Genomic DNA, 16,137 nt, shown 5'->3' with positions numbered 1-16,137 from the left:
ATCCTTAATGATGTGGATGGAGTAAAGCTTTTGGGACCTTCATTTGCTGATGTGGCACAACTCAAAATGAAAAGAAAGAGTTTCAAAGATCCATTTAATAATAGGAACCTGGAACATACGAAGTATGAATCTAGGAAAATTGGAAATCATCAAAAATGAAATGGAACGCATAAACATCGATATCCTAGGCATTAGTGAGCTGAAATGGATTGGCATTGGCAATTTTGAATCAGACAATCATATGGTCTACTACGCTGGGAATGACAGCTCGAAGAGGAATGGTGTTGCATTCATCGTCAAAAAGAACGTTTCAAGATCTATCCTGAAGTACAGCGCTGTCAGTGATAGAATAATATCCATACACCTACAGACCAGTTAACACGACTATTACTCAAATATACTCACCAACCACTAGGGACAAAGATGAAGAAATAGAAGATTTTTATCAGCTCCTGCAGTCTGAAATTGATCGTACATGCAATCAAGGTGCATTGGTAATTACCGGTGATTTTAATGTGAAAGTTGGAACCAAAGAAGAAGGATCAGTAGTTGGAAAATATGGCCTTGGTGATAGAAACAATGCCAGAGATTGAATGATAGAATTTTGCAAGACCAACGACTTCTTCATTGAAAATACGTTCTTTCACCAACATAAACAGTGACTGTACACATGGACCTCACCAGATGGAACACACAGAAATCAAATTGACTACATCTGTGGTAAGAGACGATGGAAAAGCTCGATATCGTCAGTCAGAACAAGGCCAGCAGGGGCCAACTGTGGAACAGACCATCAATTGCTCATATGCAAGTTCAAGCTGAAACTGAAGAAAATCAGAGCAAGTCCACGAGAGCCAATATATGACCTTGAGTACATCCCACCTGAATTTAGAGACCATCTCAGGAATAGATTTGATGCATTGAACACTAGTGACCGAAGACCAGATAAGTTGTGGAATGACATCAAGGACACCATACTTGAAGAAAGCAAGAGGTCACTGAAAAGACAGGAAAGAAAGAAAAGACCAAGATGGATGTCAGAGAAGACTCTCAAACTTACTCTTGAATGTCAAGCAGCTAAAGCAAAAGGAAGAATTGATGAAGTAAAAGAACTGAAGATTTCAAAGGGCAGCTCGAGAAGGCAAAGTATTATAATGCCATGTGCAAAGAGCTGGAGATGGAAAGCCAAAAGGGAAGAACACGCTCAGCGTTTCTCAAGCTGAAAGAACTAAAGAAAAAATAGTGAAGTAATAGTGAAGGACTCTACGGGGAAAATATGAAACGACGTAGGAAGCATCAAAAGAAGATGGAAGGAATACACAGAGTCATTATACCAAAAAGAATTAGTTGATGTACAACCATTTCAAGAGGTGGCATATGATCAGGAACCGATGGTACTGAAGGAAGAAGTCCAAGCTGCTCTGGAGGCATTGGCGAAAAACAAGGCTCCAGGAATTGATGGAATATCAATTGAGATGTTTCAACAAACAGATGCAGCACTGGAGGTGTTCACTCGTCTATGCCAAGAAATATGGAAGACAGCTTCCTGGCCAACTGACTGGAAGATATCCATATTTATGCCTATTCCCAAGAAAGGTGATCCAACTGAATGTGGAAATTATAGAACAACATCATTAATATCACACAAAAGCAAAATTTTGCTGAAGATCATTCAAAAAAGGCTGCAGCAGTATATCAACAGGGAACTGTCAGAAATTCAGGCCGGTTTCAGAAGAGGACGTGGAACCAAGAGATATCATTGCGATGTCAGATGGATCCTGGCTGAAAGCAGAGAATACCAGAAGGATGTTCACCTCTGTTTTATTGGCTATCCAAAGGCATTCGATTGTGTGGATCATAACAAACTATGGATAACACTGTGAAGAATGGGAATTCCAGGACACTTAATTGTGCTTGTGAGGAACCTTTACATAGATCAAGAGGCAGTTGTTTGGACAGAACAAGGGGATACTCATTGGTTTAAAGTCAGGAAAGGCGTGCATCAGGGTTGTATCCTTTCACCCTACCTATTCAACCTGTATGCTGAGCAAATAATCCAAAAAGCTGGACTATATGAAGAAGAATGGGGCATCAGGATTGGAGGAAGACTCATTAACAATCTGCCTTATGCAGATGACACAACCTTCCTTGCTGAAAGTGAAGAGGACTTGAAGCACTTACTAATGAAGATCAAAGACCACAGCCTTCAGTATGGATTGAACCTCAACATAAAAAAAACAAAAGTCATCACAACTGGACCAATGAGCAACATCATGATAAACGGAGAAAAGGCTGAGGTTGTCAAGGATTTCATTTTACTTGGATCCACAATCAACAGCCATGGAAGCAGCAGTCAAGAAATCAAAAGACGCATTGCATTGGGCAAATCTGCTGCAAAGTACCCCTTTAAAGTGTTGAAGAGCAAGGATGTCACCTTGAGGACTAAGGTGCACCTGCCCCAAGCCATGGTATTTTCAATCACATCATATGCATGTGAAAGCTGGACAATGAATAAGGAAGACCGAAGAAGAATTGATGCCTTTGAATTGTGGTGTTGGCGAAGAATATTGAATATACCGTGGACTGCCAAAAGAACGAACAAATCTGTCTTGGACGAAGTACAACCAGAAAGCTCCTTAGAGGCAAGGATGGCGAGACTGCATCTTACATACTTTGGACATGTTGTCAGGAGGGATGAGTCCTTGGAGAAGGACATCATGCTTGGCAGAGTACAGGGTCAGCGGAAAAGAGGAAGACCCTCAACAAGGTGGATTGACACAGTGGCTGCAACAATGAGCTCAAGCATAACAACGACTGTAAGGATGGCTCAGGACCGGGCAGTGTTTCGTTCTGTTATGCATGGGGTTGCTATGAGTCGGAACCGACTAGACAGCACCTAACAACAACAACAACAACAACAAATATATATATATATATATATATATGGAGAGAGAGAAAGAGAGAGAGCCATAGTGGCATGATGGTTAAGTGTTCAGCTGATAACCAGAAGACATCAGTGGTTCAAACTCACTCAGTGGTTCCCCAGGAGAAAAATCTGGCAGTCTGCTCCCATAAAGATTAACAGCCTAGAAAACTCTACACACATACACACACACACACTCATATCTCTTTGAAAGCACCAGTGCTACCAATGATCATGAAGATGGTACAGGACAAGTCAATGTTTCACTCTGTCATACATGAGTGGTAGCCAACTTGACGGCAACTAGCAATAACATCTTTGAAAGCACTGGAGACTAACCAAAATAGCAGGAACTTTATTATGAATTTTTCACGATCAGTGCTAATAAATATTCTGTAAGAGACACTTTTTTCCCTTGCCCCATGTTCCTATTTTGGCCATAAGCAGAAGCATCTCCCCTTTTAGAGGTAGTGGGAAGCGCAGTCCCTTAGCCTGCTTTCCAATTCTTCACTCATTGGATTGGTGACATTTGAATGTGAGCATGTCCAATTCAGACTCTTTGTTTCTCTGCTTGGGGTGTGCCTGTGTTTTGTTCTGTTTCATCTCCATCTGAGTAGTCCCCCTGAGTCAAGGCTCTGGACCGTATATGCCCACTGTCTGCATCTGAAGGTGCAAAGCAGCTAGACTCCAGAAGCATTACAGAGATTGACTGTGGCTTCAGATCAAAGCCAGATTCTCCAAACCAAGCCCATTAGTTCAGAAATGTAATAAAAATGCTGAAATTTTCATCTCTATCGTACTCCTTTCTTTGCCTTTTAGGTGGCTCAGAATTCAGAGGGGAAGAAAAGTGTCATGATTCCTTATTTCTCAAATCTCAATTAAAAAACCATTGCCACCAAGTCAATTATGACTCATAGTGACTTTATAGGACAGAGTAGAACTGCCCCATATGGTTTCCAAGGACTGATTGGTGGATTCAAATTGCTCGTCTTTATGGTTAGCAACTGTAGCTCACAGTAGCTCTTAACCACTGCGCCACCAGGGCTCCTCAAATCTCAATACACACTACAGATCAACAAATAATTTGTTTTTTTTACAGCTCTAAAAGGAGAAATTCCAAGGACTGAATGTTGCGTCATTCCTTGCCTTGTACTCTTCAGTTCTGCACACCACTGAGACAATGGCCTATCCTCTAGGATTCTTTGAAGCAATTGTTACTGAGGCCCTTCTCCTGGGCAGGTCTTATGCCGGGTGCTATTGGGATATAGCAATCATGCAGTTCGGTAAAGGTCAGATCCATGTGAGTGAACTGTAATTCATGTTAGCTTTCCAGAGATGCCCTTCTCCCCCCTCCCTCTGCCCTTAAAAATCAGCCTCAACTGACCATTTATTCTCTGTCATATGGTTGCATTTATTCACTTCGCTGCACTCATCATGATGAAATGAGCTACTTTATTTAATTGGTAAATTGTTTATGGGCTGTCGAGAATGTTTGCTCTATGCAACTTATAACCCTGCCAATTTTAGTCACCATTTTATCCTTCCAAATTAGGACACTGCAGTTGCTCAATAAACATGTTTTGTGTTAAGACAACTAATTAATTCTCAATTAATTATTAATTAGTGATAGAATATCAGTATACAGGAGTCTTTGGGTGGCACAAAAATGGAGCCCTGGTAGTCTAGTGGTTAAGCATTGGGCTGCTAACTGAAAGGTCTTGGAAAGTCAGCAAAGACTAGTAAGAAGAGGTAACATTGGAACTGGGCCGGAAGGAATGCTGGATTTGGAATGTGTAGAGAGGAAAGACGTTCCAGGCTGTGACAACAGCCTAAGTACAAACACGGTGCAGAAGCGATAAGATGCATTTTGATTCAATGAGCACTAGGGTAGTGAACAACCTGGATATCTCACTGACTTGCACATACTCTCAGCAGCAAGAGTCATGCTCCTTCTTCCCAATCACACGAAAAGTTTTCAAAACACAGTCTATTCTCTCTTTGGGTCTGTACAGAGAAGACCTTTCATGACAAAGGTTTATTTTTCACCTTTTTTAAAGAATTTTTTTTTTTTTTTTGTCTGGCTGGCGTTGAAGTGAGCCTACCACAGCGGCGAGACTGTGGGTCATGTTCAAGCAACAGCTCACTGAAAAATAATTTTCTTCAATTGAATTTTGCTCTTGCTGGGGAAATTCTGTCTTTACGGACAGTACTGAGAGCTCCAGAAGAAAGGTTATTTATTGTGTCCTTTTTTTTCAAGTTGAGCCTACTGTCACCACCAAAAATCATTAAGTACCCAGTCATCTAGGTTTGGCCCTAGCCTTGTCTCTGGGAAAACAACAACCACAAAAAAATGAAAACCCTCTTCTTTATATCACCAATGGACACATTCTACTACAGAGTCTCTATCACGTTATCATTGTTATTCATTTATATGCTTGACTTCCCCATGGAATAATACGCCTTTTGTGGGCCTCGGCTTGTCTTATGCCCATTGACATTCCAAGTGCCTAACAGAGTGCCCCGTACCCAGAAGGGCCTCAAATGTTTGCTAAACAAACAGACTTTATAAATGGAAACATGTATAAACATAAGGCTGTGCAAATAACCATAAATATTGAATACAGAAAGTATATTGAGTACTTATTTGCATGGTTTCTCAAGTCTAAATAAGGCATTTCTAATGTTCATCAAAAACATATCTCTTAAATCTTTTGATTAGGTTTAGTTTTTAAAACAAGAAAGGCACATACCTGTTGGCAAAAGGAGTTTTAAACTGATAGAGCTCATCAGCCCCTTGAAGTCAAATTGAAGTGTCAATATGTACAGAAAGAGTCTTGCGAATATCTCAGTGCTTGATCAATAAGCTATTTTGAGGGGTATTTGAGGCACAGAAAAAACCCTGATAGTACAATGGTTAAGTGTTCTGCTGTTAACCAAAAGGTTATACTTCCTACAGTCCACATTCTGATTGTTAATGGATGTTTGCTGTTTCTTCTCCTTTTGAGTAGTGCCATATCAGCAAACGAAGGCCTTGAAACATTTACCTCATCCACGTCATTAAGATCAACTACTTTGAGGAGGTAGCTCTTCCCCAGCTGTATTTTGAGTACTTTCCAACCTGAAGGGCTCATCTTTTGTCATGATATCTGACAATGTTCTGCTGCTATTCATAAGATTTTCACTGGTCAATTTCTTAAGCAGTAGATCACCAAGTCCTTCTTTCTATACTGTCTTAGTCTGGAAGCTCCACTGAAACCTGTCCACCATGGGTGACCCTGCTGGTACTTCAAATACCAGTGGCATCACAGCATCACAGCAACATGCAAGCCGCCACAGTATGACTAGTTGGTAGAGGTGTGTTGGATATTAATGATCTTGTTTGATAACTGCTACTTTCTGTTGGATTGTTTTTCTTTGGAATGGGCACAAATATAGATTTCTTGCAGTTGAGTGGCCAGGTAGCTGTCTTCCAAATTCCTTGGCATAGATAAGTGAGCACTTCCAGCATTGCATCTACTTGTTGAAACATCTCAATTGGTACTCCATCAATTCCCGGAGCCTTATTTTTTGCCAGTGCCTTCAGTGCATCTTGGACTTCTTCCTCAATGCCTTCAATTCTTGATCATATGCTACCTCTGGAAATGGTTGAACATTGTCATGGATTGAATTGAGTCCCTCCAAAAGATCTGTCAACTTGGCTAGGTCATGATTCCCTTGTGTGATTGTATGCTTGTCTACAATTTTATCTTCTGATGTGATTTCCCTGTGTGTTATAAATCCTGCCACTATGATGTAATAAGATGGATTAGTGGCAGTTATATTGATGAGGTCTACAAGATTAGGTAGTGTCTTAAGCCAATCTCTTTTGAGACATAAAAAAGAGAAGTGAGCAGAGAGACATGGTGACCTCATACCACCAAGAAAGCAGTGCCAGGAGCAGAGTATGTCCTTTAGACCTGAGATTCCTGTGCTGAGATGCTCCCAGACCAAGGGAAGACTGGTGCATCACAAGGACCTTCCTTCAGAGCCAACAGAGAGAGAAAGCCTTCCCCTGGAGCCGGCGCCCTGAATTTGGACTTCTAGCCTACTGGACTGTGAGAGAATAAACTTCTCTTTGTTAAAGCCATCCACTTGTGGTATTTCTGTTACAGCAGCCCTAGACGACTAAAATAAATGTTGACCAATCCTTTCGGGTACAGTGACTTTGTGTATTCCTTCCATCTTTTTTTGATGCTTCCTGCATCATTTGATATTTTGCCCATAGAATCCTTTAATATCACAACTCGAAGCTCGAATTTTTTCGTAAAAGTTACAGCCTAGAAAACCCTCTGGGGCAGTTCTACTCTGTCACATGGGGTTGCTATGAATTGGAATTGACTCAAAAGCACTTAACAGCAATTTGAGGCATGACCCCAATCTTGAGGTTGAGGCCAAGGAATGGCTACAAGGTCTCCTGATGGTACGTTATTTACAGCTATCACAAAAGGAAGATGCCTGGGAACAAAGAGCCAATGATTTGACTCATAAAATTTCTTGTTTTCATCGCTGTTTCTAAGAAAAAGAAACAGGTAATAGGTAATTGTTTTAAGCACATTCCAAAGGCAAATCAGGTTAGACAGTGAACCCAGGTGACTACAGATGGGAATCAAGAGCAGGTTTTAGCCCAACTATATTTAATACGGCCACAAGGGGCAAAGCCTCTGAGGAGTTTATCCCATCATGCAGCTATTGCCTCCACCCATCCCCTTCTTCAGCCACCTTTTACTATATCTTTTTTATTGGAGATGGTTTCTTTGGTTCACTGATAATTGGAATACTAGCCCTTTTTGCTGGTCTATAAATTCAGCAGTTACCGCATTTATGGCTGTCGGTCTGACACAATATTTCAGCACTGAGAACTGCTGCATGTGCTGATTTGTTCAGGGAAGGCAAGCATTTGGAATGCCATGTTTGATTTGGGGTTGGGGTGTATCTTTTCCTTAATATTGTCCATATCTTCATGCATTGTTGCCCCAACAATATAAAGCAAATCAGTTCATGAGGTAACTTGATATGCATGACAGAACTAAGCATCTTGGGTTGTTGATTCTTCTTTTATGAAGCATGTATCAAAGAATAATGGACTTATGTTTAGTCCCGTTTCTGCTACTTAGTATTCTATTTACTAGTTACTTACTAGCATTACTAGTTTCTGTCCAGTCAGCTCTAACACATGGCAATACCATGTATGTCAGAGTAGATCTGTGCTCCATAGGATTTTCAAAGGCTGATTTTTTGGAAGTAGATCTCCAAACCTTTCTTCTGAGGCACCTCTGGGTGGATTCGAACTTCCAGCCTTTTGGATTTTAGTTTCTGTCCAGTCAGCTCTAACACATGGCAATACCATGTATGTCAGAGTAGATCTGTGCTCCATAGGATTTTCAAAGGCTGATTTTTTGGAAGTAGATCTCCAAACCTTTCTTCTGAGGCACTTCTGGGTGGATTCGAACTTCCAGCCTTTTGGATAGCAGCCAAGTGTGTTAATCATTTGCATTACCCAGAAACCCCAGTTACTTAGTAGGTTACTTAAAAGTAAAGAATCTTTTTTTATATATATATACATTTGATGTAATTTGAGGCTGTTTTATTTTCTCTCAGATTTTTAGAAGCTAATTTATTGGTCAATATTCGTAGAGGCTGGTTACCATAATGGTTAAGGTCAAGGGCTCAGGAGTCAGAATGGCTGAGTTCAAATCCAACTCCATCTCTTTTAGCTGATGACCATGGAAAGTTCCTTAAACTCTCTGAATCATAATTTCTTCTCTATAATATAGTGGTATCGGCCAAAGTACCTGTCTCATAGGTAAATGCCCTTTGAACATGAATTATTCTTGTTACCCATTAGAGACAACAACAGTACCGTGTAGGTGTTAGTGGCCATTGGGCAATGCTCTGGGAAATCCTCCAAGAAGGTGTGTCTGCTAATCTGAAATGGAGCCCAATTTGGCCTCATGGAAGCCTGGGAGTGTGTCTGTCACACCACTGTCTGTAAAAATGTTATGGGGGTGGTGTCTGACCTACTCTAACTTTACAAGGGGGAAGGAAAATCAAGATCAACAACCCCAGGCTGATTTATATGAGGGGGAAGTCAAACATTCTTCCTGTCTCCAACCATTTTACCAATTCCGACACCAGCCATCCCTCCCACAGCACCCTCTACTTCTCTGCTGGCTGTGATCACTTGTTGCAATGACTACACAGAACTCTCAGGCCATATGCACAGTTATGGGGTTAATTAGGGAAGTAACAAGTTAAAATTCAAGTTCAGAAACACTCAGGATACAGTTCATCAATTAGGACAGCCTCTTCTCAGCCGTGTAACAGGCAGGCCTCTTTCTGGCCCTCAGTCCCTTGGCCTGGCCTCTGCCTTGGCTGGGCAAGTGTTACAAAGCTCTTTTTGCTCTGCTCATGAATTCCTGGGGGCACCCAACTCTGGCAGTAAGTCTCAGCCCGAAGACTCTGAGCTCTCTAGCTCAGTGGGTTGGCAAGTCCAGCCCTGCAGACGAGTGCCTGGAGGCACCCCACTCCACAAGCCAGGCTTTTGCTCGAAGGTGCTCAGGTTTCTCCCTCCGTGGGTTGGCAAGCCTAGCTCCGCCAAGTGCCCCAGAGGCACCCCATTCTGCCAGCAAGCCTCCTGCCCGACCGAAGGTACGCAGCTCTCTCACTCCATGGGCCGGGAAGCCCACCGCGCTGCTGCCTCTGCTGCTGCCATTTCACTGCTGCTGCTTCTTGACGTCTCTCACTGTCTCTGATGTTACAACTCTTTGTCTCCTGGGTCCAGGAAGTTCCCAGTGCAGGGATCCTAGGTCCAAAGGACATGTTCTGCTCCCATCTCTTCTTGGTGGTGGAGATGCTTGGCCACACTCTGGGAATCACTTTTAAGCCTAGCAAGATGGCAAAGCTGATCAATCCCCTCGATAGGGTTCCACACGCCTTATTTGCATGGCTCCACCCCCACAGGGTTCCAACACCTTATTTACATTACTTACGTTAGCAGCAAGCTGTCCAATCCCCTTGGTGGGCCACAAGCACCCCATATTCACAGTCCCACCCAGTCATTTTGTGGGAGTCACAAAGACTATGGCTAGTAGGGCCATATTAAGTAATTTGCTGGACTGCACCCTGTCTGTGGTATGTCATATCCAGCCAATGTGATCTTTCAGAAGGAGATCACCAGGCCTTTCTTCTTAGGCATCTTGGTGGATTCAAATTTCCAACCTTTTATTTAGTAGCCAAACACTTAACCATTTGCACCACCCAGGAACTCCTAGATCCTTATAGAATTGGGTTAATATAATACGAGCATATGCAGGGTCCTGAGGAGCTCAAGTATGATAACTTGATGGAAATGCCAATCTATTCATTCATTTATTCATTGAACATATTTTTATTGTGCCTGCATTTTTAGGCACCTAGTATGTACCAGACACTGTGATCAGAACTGGTGAGCAAAAATTAAATGTCCTTGACAGGACAATAGGAGAAACAAGCATGGCAAATAATCACTATAATAAAAATTAGATTAAACTAAACTCAAATAAAATAAAATGAATGTTTGAAAGAAAAGCTTCTGGTAATGGCAGCCAACTTATTCCAGAGGCAGATTCCTGGAGGAAGTGAAAGGTGAACAGAAATTTCTAGGATGAGGAGGAATTAATTAAGCAAAGAGGAGGGAGGGCCAGGTCTGGAAAAGAGACAGCATGTGCAAAGGGCCCATGGAATCAGGATCTCTAACAGGTGTGGCCAATACAGCAATACTTTGAAACTCTTTAGAGTGGATATGGATGTGCGCTCAGGTCTGAGACGCTCTTGGCTCATTCCTGGTTCTCATGTTTTACAGGGTTGTTGTGGAAAGCAAATAAAATGAGGCGTGTAAACGTCCCTTCGAAAGTGTTGTGGATTGGATTGTGTCCCCCAAAAATGCATTGTAAATCCTAACTTCTATACTTGTGGTTAGGAGCCCTGGCAACACAGTGGTTAAGAGCCATGGCGAGCTACGAGGGCTGCTCTCCCAAGTTGGCAGTTTGAATTCACCAGTTGCTCCTTGGAAACCCTGTGCGGAAGCTCTACTCTGTCCTATAGGGTCGCTATGAGTTGGAATTGACTTGATGGCAACAGGTTTGGTTTTTTTTTTTTTTTTTGGTTTATACCTGTGGTTATAATCCCATTTGGGAATGAGTTTTTTTTCTCACGTTAACGAGGCAGTATTAGTGTAGGATGTGTCTTGAGTCAACCTCTTTTGAGATATAAAAAAGAGCAAATTAAGAACAAGCAGGCAAGGAAGCAGACATGGCAAAAAATAGATGCCACGGCACATGAAGAATACAAAGGAACCAAGGAGAAAAAGCTGAATAGACAAGGACCTTCCCCTGCAGCCAACAGAGTGAGAAAGACTTCGCCTAGGGCTGGCACCCTTATTTCATACCTCTAGCCCCCTAAACTATGGGAAAATAAATTTCTGTTCATTAAAGCCACCCACATATAGTATTTCTGTTACAGCAGCACTAGGGAACTAAGACAGAAAGTAAGAAATACTTCACATAGAGAGTTGTGTATACAATAGCCCTTGATGAGCAACAATTAAGAATTGCCTGGTCTCACGCCTTCGGGAGCAAGGAATAATGAAGAAAACTAAAGATAAAAGGGAAAGATTAGTCCAAAGGACTAATGGACCACATCTACCACAGTCTGCACCAGACTGAGTCCAGGACAACAAGATGGTGCCCGGCTACCACCACTGACTGCTCTGACAGGGATCACAATAGAGGGTCCCAGACACAGCTGGACAAAAATGTAGAAAAAAATTCTAGCTCACAAAAAAGACCAGACTTACTGGTCTGACAGATTGGAGAAAGTCTGAGAGTATGGCCCGCGAACACCCTTTCAGCTGAGTAATGAGATCACTCCTGAGTTTTACCCTTCAGCCAAAGTTTGAACAGGCACATGGAACAAAACAAGACTAAAGGGGCACATCAGTCCTGGGGCAGGGACTGGAAGTCAGGAGAGAACAGGAAAGGTGGTAATAGGGAACTAAGGATTGAGAAGGGAGAGTGTTGACATGTCATGGGGTTGTTAACCAATGTCATAGAGCAATGTATGTGTACTGTTTGATGAGAAACTAGTTTGTTCTGTAAACCTTCATCTAAAAAAAAAACTCTAAAGTACAATAAAGAAAAAAAAATTGTACTCAGGGTATTAAAACAGATGACCCCATGTGAGATGGTTAAGGCTGTGTGTCAATATGGCTGGGCCACGATTTTCAGTGGTTTGGCAGTTATGTAATGATGTAATTATCCTCTATTTTGTGATATAATGTAATCACCTCCATAATGTGATCTGATGTGCCCAGTCAATCAGTTGTAAGGAGAGTTTCCTTGGGTGCATGGCTGGCTTGCATTCAATATATATAGACATTCTGGCAAAGCTTGTTGGCTTTTGCTTGCTTTGAATCCTACATCTGGCTCGCCATCATCTGACTTCCAGTTCTTGGGACTTGAGCCAGTGGCCTGCCATATTGTGTGCTGATCTTGGATTCCTCACCCGCTGCCCCTAAATGACTCAGGAGAAGCCTCCAGCCTGATGCCTGACCCATGGACTTGAGACTTGCCAGCCTCTACAATCATGTGAGCCACTTCTTTGAAATAAACCTCTCCCTCTCTATATATATGTACATGTACTTCGCTGGTTTTGCTTCTCTAGAGAACCCGGCCTAAAACACCATGATGTGACTGCAAGTTTGTAGGATTACTAATATTTCAAACTAAGGTTGACATTTCACATCACTTTAGCCATAGTGACATGACTCTTGCACTGTTTCTGCAGCTTCTACATTTTCCATTTAAGAGGTGTTGTACCTTGAAGTGAATCCAAGGGTTGATGTTTATGACAGCAAGGGAGGACCCAGGTGAGTAGAATGAGCCTGGTAATTAAGAGTGAATCTCTGTCTACTTTCCAAAGGAAACTGGAACTTACACCCATGGATTGAGAATCTAGTAAAAGCAAATATATCAGACGATCCTACAAGTTCTGTCTCAGACGTCAGACCTGGGGGCCATTATGAGAGTGTGAAATAGAGCAGAATTCCTTGCTAGTTAACCAAACCAAAACCAAACTTGTTGCTGTGAGTCGATTCCAACTCATAGCAACCCTACAGGACAGGGTAGAACAGCCCCATAGGATTTTCAAGGCTATAAATCTTTACAGAAGCAGGTTGCCTTATTGTTCTCCCATGGAGTAGCTGGTGGGTTCAAACCCAGTGACCTTCTGGTTAGCAGCTGAGTGCTTAATCACTGCACCACCTGGGCTCCCATCAAGTTAAACAAGGAAGTCCAAAAAAGTAAGCATCCAACAGCTTACTTGAGAAAACATGGTTTTCACTATCATACATGGGCATCTAGTTCTGAAAATGTAATAACCAAATCAACCAGTCTTGTAGGTAATTTCAGTCCTATCCGGAGTCAATTATAACTGCAAACTGTACAGCTAGATCCGTGTAAAGAAAGAAATCAGTTGCCATTGAGTCGATTGTGACTCAGGGAGACCCTACATGTATCAGAGTAGAACTGTGCTCCATAGGGTTTTCAAGACTGATCTTTCAGAAGTAGATTGCCAGACCTTTTTTCCCAAGTACCTCTGGGTGGACTTGAACCTCCAACCTTTCATATTGTCATCAAGTGCTTGACCATTTGTGCCACCCAGGGGTTCCTTACAGACTTCGGCTAATATAACAAGAGGATACACAAAGTCCTGAGAAGCTCAGTGAGACATTGTGATGGAAATGCCAACCTTAGAGTAAGAAGATGAACAGTAAGCATACATCTCTTCTTTACTTTATACAGTTTAACTCTAACTCTGCGTTAAATATATGTTTAACATACATGTTCCTCAAACTTCATACTTTAAGTATATAAGGTATGATGATTCTACCTGCAAATATAACAGAAGAACATTTTATTATCTCACCTTACTAAGTCTGGAAGAAATAGTTACAGGATTGTTCTGCAACTTAACACTTCCATTAAATACCAAGCTCTTTACATCATTTAACTTTGCCATCTTCAGAAGATAAGAGATGCCTCCTCTTGTGTTCCCAAATGTTCCTGAAGCTCCAAATCATGCATCTTTTATATGATAGTGGCTAAAAGCAGGATGGGAGAACAGACTTTTTTCAAGAACTTCATGCCTTTTGTATGGAATGAAACTCTTTTCAGAAGCTCCCCAGGAGACTTTTCCTGAGGCCCAAGAGAACTGGGTCACTGCCATATCCCTAAATGAGTGGCAAATTTGATTGAGATTATCATGATTATTTTAAACCTATTATGGCTCCTCCCTTCGGGCTGGATACATTACTCTCAAACACCTCAAAAGAATTGAGGCTCCCTTTTTTTTTTTTTTTTTAGCAGGAAGAATGGGGAAAGGAGCTGTTGAGCAGACAACCAACCGTGTATACCACGGAATAAAAGAGTGTAAAATTTGTGCCTTTAAAATTACGGTAGGACTTCTGTATCTGGGAAGGTGGAGTAGATATGCCTTCCCCATTCCTCATTCTAAGAACAACTGAAAACTCACACGCTTACCTAGTAAAGAATGTCTGTCTTGAGCGTTGTGATCTTTCAGGATCTATCTATCTATCTGTCTGTCTGTCTGTCATCTATCTCTCTATCTCTCTATCATCTATCTATCTATCTATCTATCTATCTATCTATCTATCTATCTATCTATCTATCTATCTATCTATCTATCTATCTATCATCTATCTATCTATCTATCATCTATCTATCTATCTATCTATCTATCTATCTATCTATCTATCTATCTATCTATCTATCTATCTATCTATCTAGGATCAAATTTACAACAGCAACTGAAAAGATTAGACAGGAACCTTGAGGGGCAGTGAGTTTATGTTATTGTGGGAGGAACAACTCAGAGGAGGAGGATGAGAATGGTTACATGACTCAAACAGTGTCATCAATGTCACTGAAGTGGACATGCAGAAACTGTTGAATTGGTGTATGCTTTGCTGTGTATATGCTCAACAACATCAGAATAAATAAAATTGGGGGAAAAAAAACACTCTGGACCTTACCTATAAGATAAATATAAAAAGATTCTGAAAGGTGTAAAGAAGGAGGCAGATTGACTAGAGACCTGGTGGTTCAAGGAAGTCATGGAAAAATCAGAGCATAATAGACCCACTGCACCGACTCAGTGGTGAGGCTGGGAGACCTCTCCTCTCAGGCCCGATTGCAACACCAGCCTTATTGGAGGAGGGACCATGATGGATGTATACTTTGAGATTTATGGGTGCTTCCAGTTTACTCTCGATCACATCCTGGAAAAGCTTTTACAACTCTCTCTCTCTCTATATATATATATTTTTAGTTGATGTATTCAGTAAATGTGAACTTTAGTTACATATGTAGAGAAATAGTATTAAGTGATTAACAACAGAGACCAGTCTATGGCCAAAGCCACAGGTTCAAATCCTGGCTGTGCTGTTTGCTAGCTGTGTGACATTAAAAAGTTTGTTTAACCTCTCTGTTCCTCTGTCTCCTTACATGTGAAATAAGACTAAAAATAAGCATTACCACAGAAGGCTGACATGATAATTAATTGAATCAGTATTTGTACACACACAAAACAGTTTCTTTTGACTATAGTTTATAAAGTGAACAAGTCAGTGAAAACAAATATGCTCTCATATTCTTCTAACATCTAGTCTGGGTGGCCCAAATGGTTTGTGCTCGACTACCAACCACAAGGCTGGCAGTTTGAACCCACCCAGCAGTGCCACGGAAGAAAGGCCTGAGGATCTGATTCCATAAAGATTACAGCCAAGAAACCCTATGGAGCTCAGTTCTGCTCTGTAACACATGGGATCACCGCGAGTGGAATCAACTAGACAGCAATGAGTTCTCTTTCCTTTTTGTCTGATACACAGATTCATATACTTTGCTGTAAATGATCACAAAAAGTGAATTTTTTATAATAAAAAAAGAAGTTAAAATAATACCTCCTTTAAAACATATAATTTGAAAGTTTCTTCCTGTCAAAATGTTGTCCTTCATTTAATCATTTAGAAATTTTTTTCTTGTTTCTCTAGTTTAAATCCAACACATTTCAGGCCAGGTTTTATTATAGTTATGTTGTTAGTGTCAAGCATGAAACTGTGT

This window comes from Elephas maximus, chromosome 25, assembly GCF_024166365.1.
Source record: "Elephas maximus indicus isolate mEleMax1 chromosome 25, mEleMax1 primary haplotype, whole genome shotgun sequence".
NCBI classification, from domain to species: Eukaryota; Metazoa; Chordata; class Mammalia; order Proboscidea; family Elephantidae; genus Elephas; species Elephas maximus.
Note: the sequence above shows the minus strand (reverse complement) of the source record.